The sequence below is a fragment of the Pleurodeles waltl genome, chromosome 6 (assembly GCF_031143425.1).
Source record: "Pleurodeles waltl isolate 20211129_DDA chromosome 6, aPleWal1.hap1.20221129, whole genome shotgun sequence".
Classification (NCBI taxonomy): domain Eukaryota; kingdom Metazoa; phylum Chordata; class Amphibia; order Caudata; family Salamandridae; genus Pleurodeles; species Pleurodeles waltl.
In genome coordinates this window covers 454,249,494-454,260,886 of record NC_090445.1, presented here as the reverse complement: position 1 = coordinate 454,260,886, position 11,393 = coordinate 454,249,494, and positions in this window count along the sequence as shown.

The following is an 11,393-nucleotide window of genomic DNA, read 5'->3' as shown; positions in this document are numbered from 1 at the left end:
AGGATATCAAGGTAGCAGACAAAACAATTTCAGAACCAACAGTCAACAATGTGAGTTTCTGGCCCTCCTCCTGTAGGAGGCCGTCTTCAGTATTTCCTCACAAAGTGGCAAATTAACTACAGATCCGTGGGTTTTAAATACAATACAAGATTATCTTATAGAGTTTTGCACAACACCTGTTCCACCCTCCTCCAAGGTTTTCATCAGAATTGTCCAATTTAATTTCCATTGAAATTCAGTCACTATCGCTAAAGCAGGCAATTCAAATTTCCATCCCACATCCCTAGGGATTCTTCAGCTCCCTGTTTTTAGTCCAGAAGAAAAATAAAAAGATGAGACTGGTTATCAACCTCAGTTTCTTCAACCAGCTTGTGGTTTACCGTCACTTCAAAATGGAAACTATCATACACCTCAGAGACTCTGCTTCAATAAGACTGGATGGTAAGATTAGACTTGCAAGATGATTACCTCACAATCCCCATTCATCTTCCTTACCGAAAATGTCTTCAATTTCAGTGGCAAGGACACATACCAGTTTTTGTCTCTTCCCTTTGGTTCTTTTTTCAGCACCATGGTGCTTTACAAAAGTAACTAACCAGTAGTTGCATACTTCAGGTCTCTGGATATCAGACTGATCATTTACCTGGACAACATTTTGCTATTGAGTCACAATATAGATTCTACGTTCTGATCTTCATTTACCTTGTTCTCTTCTTTCAGAGGTGGGTTTCCTAGTAAACACAGAGAAACAAATTATGATTTCCACTCAACAGATAGTTTCTAGGTTTTCTGGTAAATTCTTCAAGCATTACTCTTCACCTTCTTTAGCCAAAGGTTAAAGCGAAATTCTTCAGACACTTCACAGTTCTCAAATTTCACCTCACAACTCTGGCAAGGGTGGTAGGCCTCCCATCATTTTCAATTCAGGCCATCTTTCCAGTTCCACTTCATTACCAGGCCCTTCAACACCTAAAGATTCATCACCTGCGCAAAGGTCTCGCTTATTCCGATTCTGTCAGCTTGGATCCATATTGTTGTTTATAGCTTCCATTGTGGATAGACCATTTAGACACCTGAAATGGGAGGACTATCTTTGCGTCAGCCCCAGATCTTGTGCTAGAATCTGATGCAAGTCAGTCGGGATGGGGTGCCGAGAGTGGATTAATCTCGACTGCGGGTGCATGGTCTCTCAAGGAGTCCAAATTGCATATCAACTGTTTAGAGAGGCTTGCAGGCTCCTTTGCAGTCAAGAGTCTTGCAAAAGACAGGGTGTAATATTCCATTCTCCTCCGCATGGACAACGTTTCCGTGGTCTGTTACGTCAGTCATCTGGATGGCACCAGATCCAAGCCTTTGGTGGAATTGGTGAACGTTTTTGGGAATTCTGCCTTCTCAACAAGATGTCAGTCCAAGCAGAATACTTACTGTGCAATCTCAGTCCCATAGCAGACTGGCACTCCTGTCATCTGTAGGACTCCAGCGAATGGAGACTTCATCCCTCAGTGTTCCAGTCTCTGTTCCACAAATGAGGTCTTTCAGCATCAAACTTTTTGCATCCATTCTCAGTTCCCATTTACCTTTTCAGCTGGTGTCCAGATCCCCAGCTTTAGTAATAGATGCTTTCTTACACGATTGGTCCCATTTAGTCAACTACGCCTTTCCACCTTTTCTCATGATCAGCAGACTTCCTGCTCAAGTAAGACGTCAGCAAGCTACTCTGGTAATAATGGTCCCGTTCTGGCAATCACAGGTATGGTTTCCCCCCTTCTGGAACTGACAATTGACTTCCATGTCCTCCTACCGTCCTTTCTGAATGTTCTTCTAGATCCTTTAGGCCATCCTCACAAACTACTGCTCAACAACTCCCTCATTCTCTCTGTTTGGAAAATAGTGGGTCAGCCCAGTCTATCAACTTCAGCTATCCAGACGTTTCAGAATTTATTAGCAAAGCCTGGGCTCTAGGAAACACCAAAGCTTACAAATCTGCTTGGGCTTTATGGTCAAGCTGGTGTCTGGGAAAATGTCTTGATCTCATTTCATACTAGATAATTTATATTGTCAATTTCCTGGCAGCTGAAGATAGTGGAGGTAAGTCTTATAGGACCATCAACCTATATAGATTTGCAATTTCCGTGAATTATTCCTATGTCAAGGGCAAACCAGTGGGAGAGCATCCACTCATCTGTCGAGTAAAGTTTTCTAATCCTCCTCTTCCAAAGTATACCAAGTTGTGGTATGTAAATGTGGTTTTGAATTTATTTCCTGGCCTGACAATGCAAATCTTTCTCTAAAAATGCTTTGGGTATTTAAAAGTTTATCGGATTTGAAGGCGTTGGATGTTTCCTCTCGCCAATACACTCCTACTGGGGTGATGTTCACCATTAACAAACGCACAAAGACTAATTTAAACATAATGTTTTACCCTTATTACATTGATGCACAAAGACTTATTTAAACATAGTGTTTTACCCTTATTTCTTGGATCAACCCAAACTTTGTGTTGGACGATGCCTGAAAGTGTGTGAACAATAGACTTTTGATCTCAGAATGTCCTCTCATTCCCAGTTCCTTATTTCCTTTCAGAAACCCCATAATCCAGGTTCTTCCACTACACTGGCTCGCTGGGTCAGATGAGTTATGTCCTCAGCAGGCATTGATACCTCTGTTTTGGGTTTCATTCTTTTTGGTTGGGTTCCAGTCTAGAGGACATTCTGAGATCAGCTGACTGGTCTAAAAATAACTTATTTAGCACATTTTATTGTAAACCTTTTCATACTGCAGCTTCTATTGTAATTAACATGCTTTGAACAGGCATAATAGGAGCCTTGCATCTTGACATAAAATGTAGATTTTCCTAGTAAATTTGAAGGAAAGTCTTAATTTTATTAAAGACATGGAGGCGAGTATTATCCCACCGCAACACATGGTAATTGATGTTTGTTTCCTTCCCTAACAGCGTCTCCGGCGTTACCACCTGCTTCCTCTTAAGGACATCACAGTACTAGCAGGATTCCCATCTTCCACTGCCTCTTCGGCCGATCTCCATGGTGTTTTTCCTCCTTTTCCATTGGATTCTTCGAGGTGTTTTGTTTTCATGAGCTCTTGCCAAGAACTCTTTACGTTTACGCTAGCAGTTGCTCTTATGTTTTCTATTTTTCTTTTGTTTTCTCGTTCCATCTAACTTCTTGCACAAAAAAAGAGGGCTTTTCGCAGCCAAGTATGGGGGTTATACATATTACTGTTATCCAATCGGTGGTTACTATAATTACGGCTAGTCTGTTACTAAGCCTCATGGGATTTGTAGTTCTACTGTTCTTGACTGGTGCTACATAAATAAACGCAAGATTAGAGAAGCATAATACTCGCCTTCATGTCTTTAATAATATTAAGGCTTTCCTTCATAAATTACTAACAAAATCTACATTGCAACGGTATGTGTTATCCAGACTACTGCGCTCACCACTGCAAATCTGCTGAATGTTTGTTTTGCTTTTCTTTTGACTGAGCCAAAATATACACACTGAAAGGAGTCGAAAAGATTCTCTGGAATGCACTTCTTAATCTGAAGAAGACATTTATTATAGCTTTTTGCAAGGTTTTTGAAGGAAGGTTTGAATAGTAAAAAGTGTACTTTCAAAATGTCCAACAATAACGTGGGACCATGTACAAAGAATCTCCAGTCTATAAACAGCAAATATATACATGCAAGGATACAAACACTTATATTGATATATAGATATATATTCATAAACAGTGCAAAGCAAATAATTAATAAAAATTCATCACCGTAGGGTCTATCAGATGCTTCATCTTTCTCATGCCAGCAAGAAGATGACCCCATTCAACTGCGAGAAAGAGATCTCCACCCTCACGGGACAGGTGTCAGGCATTTGACGTCTAAATCCTGACTGAGGTCTCGGAATTCACGACTGCCGAGCAGGGCCATCTTTTATATCTTAAAGAACTGGAGAAGGGCTTTCTAGAAAAACCCTTCCCATAAAAAAGAAATATTTAAAACTGCTGGCTAATGCAGCTTTCCTGGTACCACGCACATCTAGTAAAAATTCAGATAAAGCAATAGAAGTATGGTTAATATTTGTAACTATTAGACAAGCGAGTTTGTTAATTACCCTAGTATTGTATACAGTTAAACCAGGCACCCCTACAATGGAAAGACTTAAGCTTAGTTACTCTGATTGGGATAATAATTGAATATATGAATCACAATTTTCATCTAGTTGCATATTGTCTCTAGGATAACAAGTATGTATAGAGCTAGATGGAAACATCATGAGTCCTAGGCATGTAAAAGTACACGGCCCGCCGGTTATGTTAGCTGGAATATAAGTAAAGGTCAGGTTTCCACACGAAAACAGCCAGCCAATTGGCAACTTGACATGTTTAATGTGACTGGCAGCAGTCACTAGATGATGACAAACCATATGATTCGACATATTTTTGCAATGTCTGTCCGTTGGGTAAAAGCACAAAACTCTGTGTTCCCACAGTAAGTTTTGAGAGGTTGATGTTTTCTTTTCTAAGCGCAATTGAATGCATTTTCCAATGTCACAAAAATTGCAGGACATGTAGGAACACACATCACCGGTAGTAATGTTGTAGGTAATTATCTGAGTGAGATTGTCCTACTTTTCATCGGTTGTTTCCTGACAGTCCCTGCAATACTCATAGGGACTGAAGTGGGTTCCAACATCATGTTCTTGCACATCTTTATTGCGGTTAGTAGCATTCAACATTTCTAACAAGATGCTTGTTGGCTTTGGTATGGCGATCAAACATGTTGACAAAAACATCCACAGTGCTTCGCATCATGCCCATGCAGAAGTCAGATCTGTTGAGCACGGTTTGCGCCAAATAAATCCAAATATTGTCATTCAGATGCAGTAAAGGTGTTGCACGATGTGGTCGATTAATCAAGTTGAGATTAGGGGGTATTAGGTCTCTCCTGACCCCACACGCACACGCCCAAAAGGAGACCACACAGAATACTCACAGCAAAAACAAGTTGTAGTATGATCTGTAAAAGAAACAAGTATGATAATTCTCGCAAATAACATTTATCAGCTGGAATATGTTACCATTTTTCCTTTCCTGATTTCATAATCAACAGGACATTATTGGGGCCCTTTGCTATAATTTCTGCAGGTTCTGGAGGGCCATTTGGGGATTCCCCCCATACGTTAGCACCAGGGTTTTTATCAGTGGAACCGAAGCCTCCCTCCCCACGTACAGTAAGAAGGGCTGGGGCAGTCCCCTTCCTCACCAATCCTCCATACACTGGAATTATGATAAGTTGGATAATTCTGTCTCTCAATTTCTCCACTATTTAACAGAATAACTTTCATTTCTCCTTGGTAATCTGCATCAATCACTCCCTCTAAAATCTGAATACCTTTGAGGGCCAACCCAGATGTGGGAGCAATTAATCCAAAATGCTCTGGGGGAATCTGTACTCCAACACCTGTTTCACACAGTGCTATTTCTCGGGGTTTCAGTCAGTAAGCTTGTTTAGCATGTAAGTCAAGAACTTCAGATTTGGGTGTGGCTCTGGAAGGAGCTACGGCTCCCGGTTTTATTTCCCAGTAGGTGATGGTATTGGTGGCCACACATGGTTGTATTTGCAAAGCTGGAGTTAACATTCGCATCAAAGGTGTTTCAGCAATTGTTAATGGTCTATTTTTCAGAATCTGGAGGGCTTCATTAAGCAGTAATGAATCTCATTGGTTCACTTCACCCTGGATTAAATTCTACATATATAAAGTTAGATATGTTAAGCAGGAAGTTCTCTCTCTCTAGTTTTTCCATCAGATAATTTTCGCAATTCAGTAAACCATTCATTCTCTCAATCAGTCCTGAGGCCTGTGGATTATAAGGAATATGATATATCCACTCAATATTGTGCTGAAAACAGTAGTCGTGCACCAATGTGCCTTTGAAGTGTGACCCATTGTCACTCTGGACCTGGAGTAGTACTCCATTGTTTAACATTAACAAGTCCAAAGTTCTGATAGTATTGTGCTGAGTATTACGTTTGCAAGGGACGCAATCAGGTATCCAGAATAAGTGTCCACTAAGGTGCAGGGGCATTGACACCCGCTTGGTCCAATGTAATCAATTTGCCATATCTGTCCTGGTAACTTTCCTCTCCCCAATTGACCTTTAACTGTTTGCGGGACAGATCTCTGTTGTGTGTGCTGACAAATAGGACATTGCAAACTTACAGTTTTCATCAAGTCTAGGGGAATGTGCATCCCTCTAATCTCTGCCCACCTGTAAGTGGCTTTTTCTCCCAGGTATCCACATTTTTGGTGCGGACATTTAGCCATCCCCACCAAGTCAGAATCCGGTATTGCCACTTCTGTCTCTGAAATTTTGGCTTTATCGCCTGCAAGGGAATTGAACCATTGTTCTAATGAGTCAATGGGACAATGAGCATCCACATGATAAACTGTGACTTTAATTTGTTCTAACATTTCCCAAATTTCCTGCCACAACTCTCTGCCCCACACCTCCTTTGAGTGGATAAACCAGTTATGTGCATGCCACGTGGGAAGCCAGGTGGCTAACCCATTGGCGTTGGACCAAGAATCAGTGACAAGTCCCAGGCAGCTCTTGCTTTAGAACCTGATACACAGCGTACAATTCTGCATATTGGCTACTATTTCCTTCTCCTGTGGTGGTCAGCAAATTTTTGGTAACTGGATTGTATGACACTGCTTTCCAATGTCTTTTGGTACCCACATATTTGGATGAACCATCCGTGAACCATACATGTTTCCTATCCTCAGGGGACAAGGATTCAAATGGCGCACCCCATCTTACTGGTGACTCTTTTACCTGTGGTACCTCCTGCACCCTCTCCTCATTCTGTATAGGGGCTTGTGACACCTGTTCTTGTAGGGCTGCAGTCCATGCTGGTCCTATTCGAGCCCTATCTTGTATGTACCATTTCCAGCGAATGATGCTAGCCTCTTGTACATGTCTTATATGGTGAGATTTAGGTGACCTCATTACCCACTGCATGATTGGTATTTCAGGTCTCAGAATTACACTATGACCTTGTGTTGTTTGCTCATTATCCACTAGAGCTCAATAACAGGCCAAAAGCTGTTTTTCAAAAGGAGTATAGCGCTCCCCAGAGTCAGGCAGGTTTCTGGTCCAAAACCCCAAGGCTACCCTCGTCCTTCCCTGTTTTTGCCACATATTCCAATTTGCATATTGTCCCTGGACAGTTGCATGTAACTCAATGTCGCTCTCCTGCTCTGGCCACAAGTCTAAGGCCTGTTGAATTGCTTCCTTTGCCAAATCAAAAGCATGCTGCTGCTCTTCACCCCATTCAAACTCATGTTTCTTACTTGTCACTTTATACAGAGGGGCCAAGATCTGACTCAAATGAGGAATGTGCTGTCTCCAAAAACCAAATAATCCAATACATTTCTGTGTCTTCTGCTTAGTGCGGGGTGTGGCAAACTCGAGAATCTTTTGCTTTGCTTGTGGTAGTACCTCTCTGTGTCCCTGATTCCAGTGAATTCCTAAAAACGTAACATTTTGGGATGGTCCTTGTGTCTTATCTGTGTTAATCATCCACCCCTTACTCTGCAAGAGTTCTACTACTCTCTCAAACTGAATCTGCACCTGTTCTTCGGTCTCTCCCTGAATCATCACATCATCAATGTAATGGGTCAGTTGCACACATCTGGAATGACAGATACTTTATCCAGGTGCTCTACCACTAGCTGGTGACAGATAGTGGGACTATGTATGTACCCCATTGGCAAAGATAACATCTTAAATTGCCTGCCTCAGTGGGAGACCGAAAATTGCTCTTGGCATTCTGGCGCCAAGGGTATAGAGAAGAATGCGTTGGCAATGTCGATAGTGGCATACAATGTCCCTGTATGTTTCTGTATCTGTTCAATCAAAGTGATGGTGTCTGGGGCCGCAGCTGTCAAAGGAGGTGTATGTTTATTCAGCTCGTGGTAATCAATTGTCATTCTGTACCGCCCATCAGGTTTACACACGGGCCACAGAGGATTGTTCCATTCAGTGGTAGTTGGAGCTATTACACCAGCCTCAAACATGTCTTTTATAGTTTCACATATGTCATCCTGCCCTCCAGGAAAGCGGTACTGTTTCAAATGCCAAGGGCACCTTCACTGGCGGAATCTTTAATTGGCAGCCACTGAAATGTACCTTTTTAATCCAAACTGATAACAATCATCATCCAAATACAAAGTCATTCCTTTCAAAATGTCAATTCCAAGTATGTATTCCAAAAGAGGCACAATCAGCACAATATATTCTCTTTTTGCTGTTCTCTCTATTTTCATTTGTACTGTGGTTTGTACAGCGGGGGTCTGCATTCCCACCAACCCTGTGATGGTGTAATGCGGTCCGTTAAACTTCTTAGGGTTCCCATAAATCAAGGAGGCCTCTCGAACGTTTTGCATATTTTTGGGTTTCCAATGTATTTCTAACATGAGGTCTGTTATCTTGATGAGCCCAACGTTGTACCGAAGCTTGGCCAGTTTCCTAGCCTGATTTAAACCTACAACCTTTGCCCAAGTGAGATCTGAATATATGCTTTCATATTTGCGAGCAGGCTCGCCCCCTTCTCTGTTATTAAAAGTTAACCAGTCACTGTCCAGGTTTTTCTCACTCTCTCGTGAGGAAATATTTTTCTCCCTTTTCTTTCCTTCCCTTCATATCTGTGACTGTCTCTGCGTTTCACGCTTGTTATCTTGCTTGTTTATCTTTTTGCTGCTTTCCTTTCTATCTGAGCCCCTTTTACGATACTTTTCCCACAAGCTTTTGGTATCTGTCCCATCAATCTGTTCTTTTTTTACACCATCTTTTAGTAGCGCTGTAAACATGTCTTTTCTGGACACTTTGTTGTTATCTGTGCGACCCTCAGACCTTGAAGATCTCTCAAGTTTATCCTAAATGCCTAATTCACCTAACTCGCTGCCTGCTTCTAGTACATCTTTCAAAGCCTGCCCTGTCTGATCGATTAATAAAGTTAAGATTACTTGCTTATGGGCAGGTGGAGCAAGACAAATTATTTTGTTTCCTATTGACACAGTAAGCTGTCCATCTAACAATTGGTGTGCATTGCCCAAGAAAATGGCAGATTTCATTGCTCCTCCTTAATTCTTTGTATTGCATCACGTAAAGTATACCAGGGTTTCTCATTGGGAGGCCACTTTGAATCAGTGGGGTACTTCAAATTACATCCGTCAACAACAAGTTGTAACAAAGTAGTCTGGTGGTCTCTTTGAAAACCCCAGAACTGTTCCTGTATTACTGGATCAGAACTTAGAGTACAGAACTTGCGAGAGTCCCCAACCTCTAACACAACACCAGAAGCACTAGTTTCAAACAGCCTCACAACCCAAGCAAGTAGGGACTCCCCTGTTCTCTGTTTAAAACGATCCATAATGTCATTCACTTCTTGCTGAGTGTAATCTTCTAAAGCATGTAATGCAACCCCTGCTGGATCTTGTGGTGAGTGCTGCAATTTTCGTCTAAAAATTGGCTGCGCACGCACCACATTGTGCTCATGTAGGTCCTCCTGTTCCCCACCTTTTTCACTCTCCTCTTCACTAGAGTTTGATGGCTCACTGCTGGTTCAAACGCTATCCATCCAAGACAAATCTGAGCACCCATCCAAACCAGCATTAGCAATGACTAAATTAACCTTTTTCTGATTTATCCTTCCTCTACGTTTACGATATCTGTTTTGAGCTATTTTGATCGCAGCTCGTTCTGCAGTGGTTTGATACGTGTCTGCCTTATCTTGCAATAATTTATTTTGGCAAGACAACATAGTAACACTATTCTTTGAATCCGCAAGCTGCTTTTCCAGTTGCTCGTTTACCTTTTCTAACTGTTTATATTTGTCACACATTTTTCTGTAGGCAGACAAAAGTATCCACCCCCGTCTGCCAAGAACTGAAAGATCATTCCCTTCAACTGGTACTTTTCTTAAGCAAGATAAAACATCTGCTGGTTCTGCTTCATTCAAACATTCATCCCAGCTTTCTGATAAACCAGCCAAATGTGAAAATTCACCAGCTAACTCATCATAAGGTGCGCAGCACCATCCAGGAATTTGAAAAACACTCTTTTCACACACATTTTTAGAAGCAGATGCTTTAGTCTTCCTGCCAAATATATTTTCACTTTTAAATGTACACTTTTGACCTACAAACCCTCCCCTTGCCGGCCTACACCAAAGTGTTTTGCTTTACTTTTGACTGAGCCAAAATATACACACTGAAAGGAGTCGAAAAGATTCTCTGGAATGCACTTCTTAATCTGAAGAAGACATTTATTATAGCTTTTTGCAAGGTTCGTGAAGGAAGGTTTGAATAGCAAAAAGTGTACTTTCAAAATGTGCAACAATAACGTGAGACCATGTACAAAGAATCTCCAATCTATAAACAGCAAATATATATATGCAAGGATACAAACACTTATATTGATATATAGATATATATTCATACACAACGCAAAGCAAATAATTAATAAAAATTAATCACTGTAGGGCCTGTCAGATGCTTAATCTTTCTCATGCCAGCAAGAAGGTGACCCCGTTCAACTGTGAGAAAGAGATCTCCATCCTCACGGGACAGGCGTCAGACATTTGACGTCTAAATCCTGACTGAGGTCTCGGAACTCACAACTGCCGAGCAGGGTTATCTTTTATATCTTAAAGAACCAGAGAAGAGCTTTCTAGAAAAACCCCTCCCATAAAAAAGAAATATTCAAAACTGCTGGCTAGTTTAAGTAAGCTTTGAAAGAAATGCTTTGGGACCTGGCCAGAATCCCAAGGCACCACTCCCAAAGTCAAACCATTCCCTGCTTGCACTATAAATATCAGTCTGGTACGTTCTTATTGTGCCGACTGCCTAACTCAGTAGTTCCCAAACTTATTTGACCTGTGGCTCCCTTGACCTATTGGCCATTGGCCGTGGCTCACCATTATCTTATGGTTTTTTGGCAGGTGGGGGATGTAACCCTGGCTTTGGGTGTGCTTCCATTTTCCTCCCTGAAAATAGTTGGGATGAAGACGATGAAAGTATTATAATCATTATGCACTGCACCATCATTGAGGCAGTTCGGTTTTCCCCCCACCTGTGAAGGATTGCAGAACACAGTGGCCTTATTAAGGCATATTTTGGTGAAACCTGCAGTTTTTGTTTCAATTTTGCCTGACCACACGTTTTAAAACACCCACCTTCTTTTTCTGAAATAAGTGTCTGATGCCTCTGAAATCACCCTTCAAAAAAAGCCCTTCAAGTGGAGGAAAGAAGCTTGGTAGGATGAAGAGAGAGAGAGAAAGGGAGGGGGAGAGAGAAGGGGGGAGAAAGAGG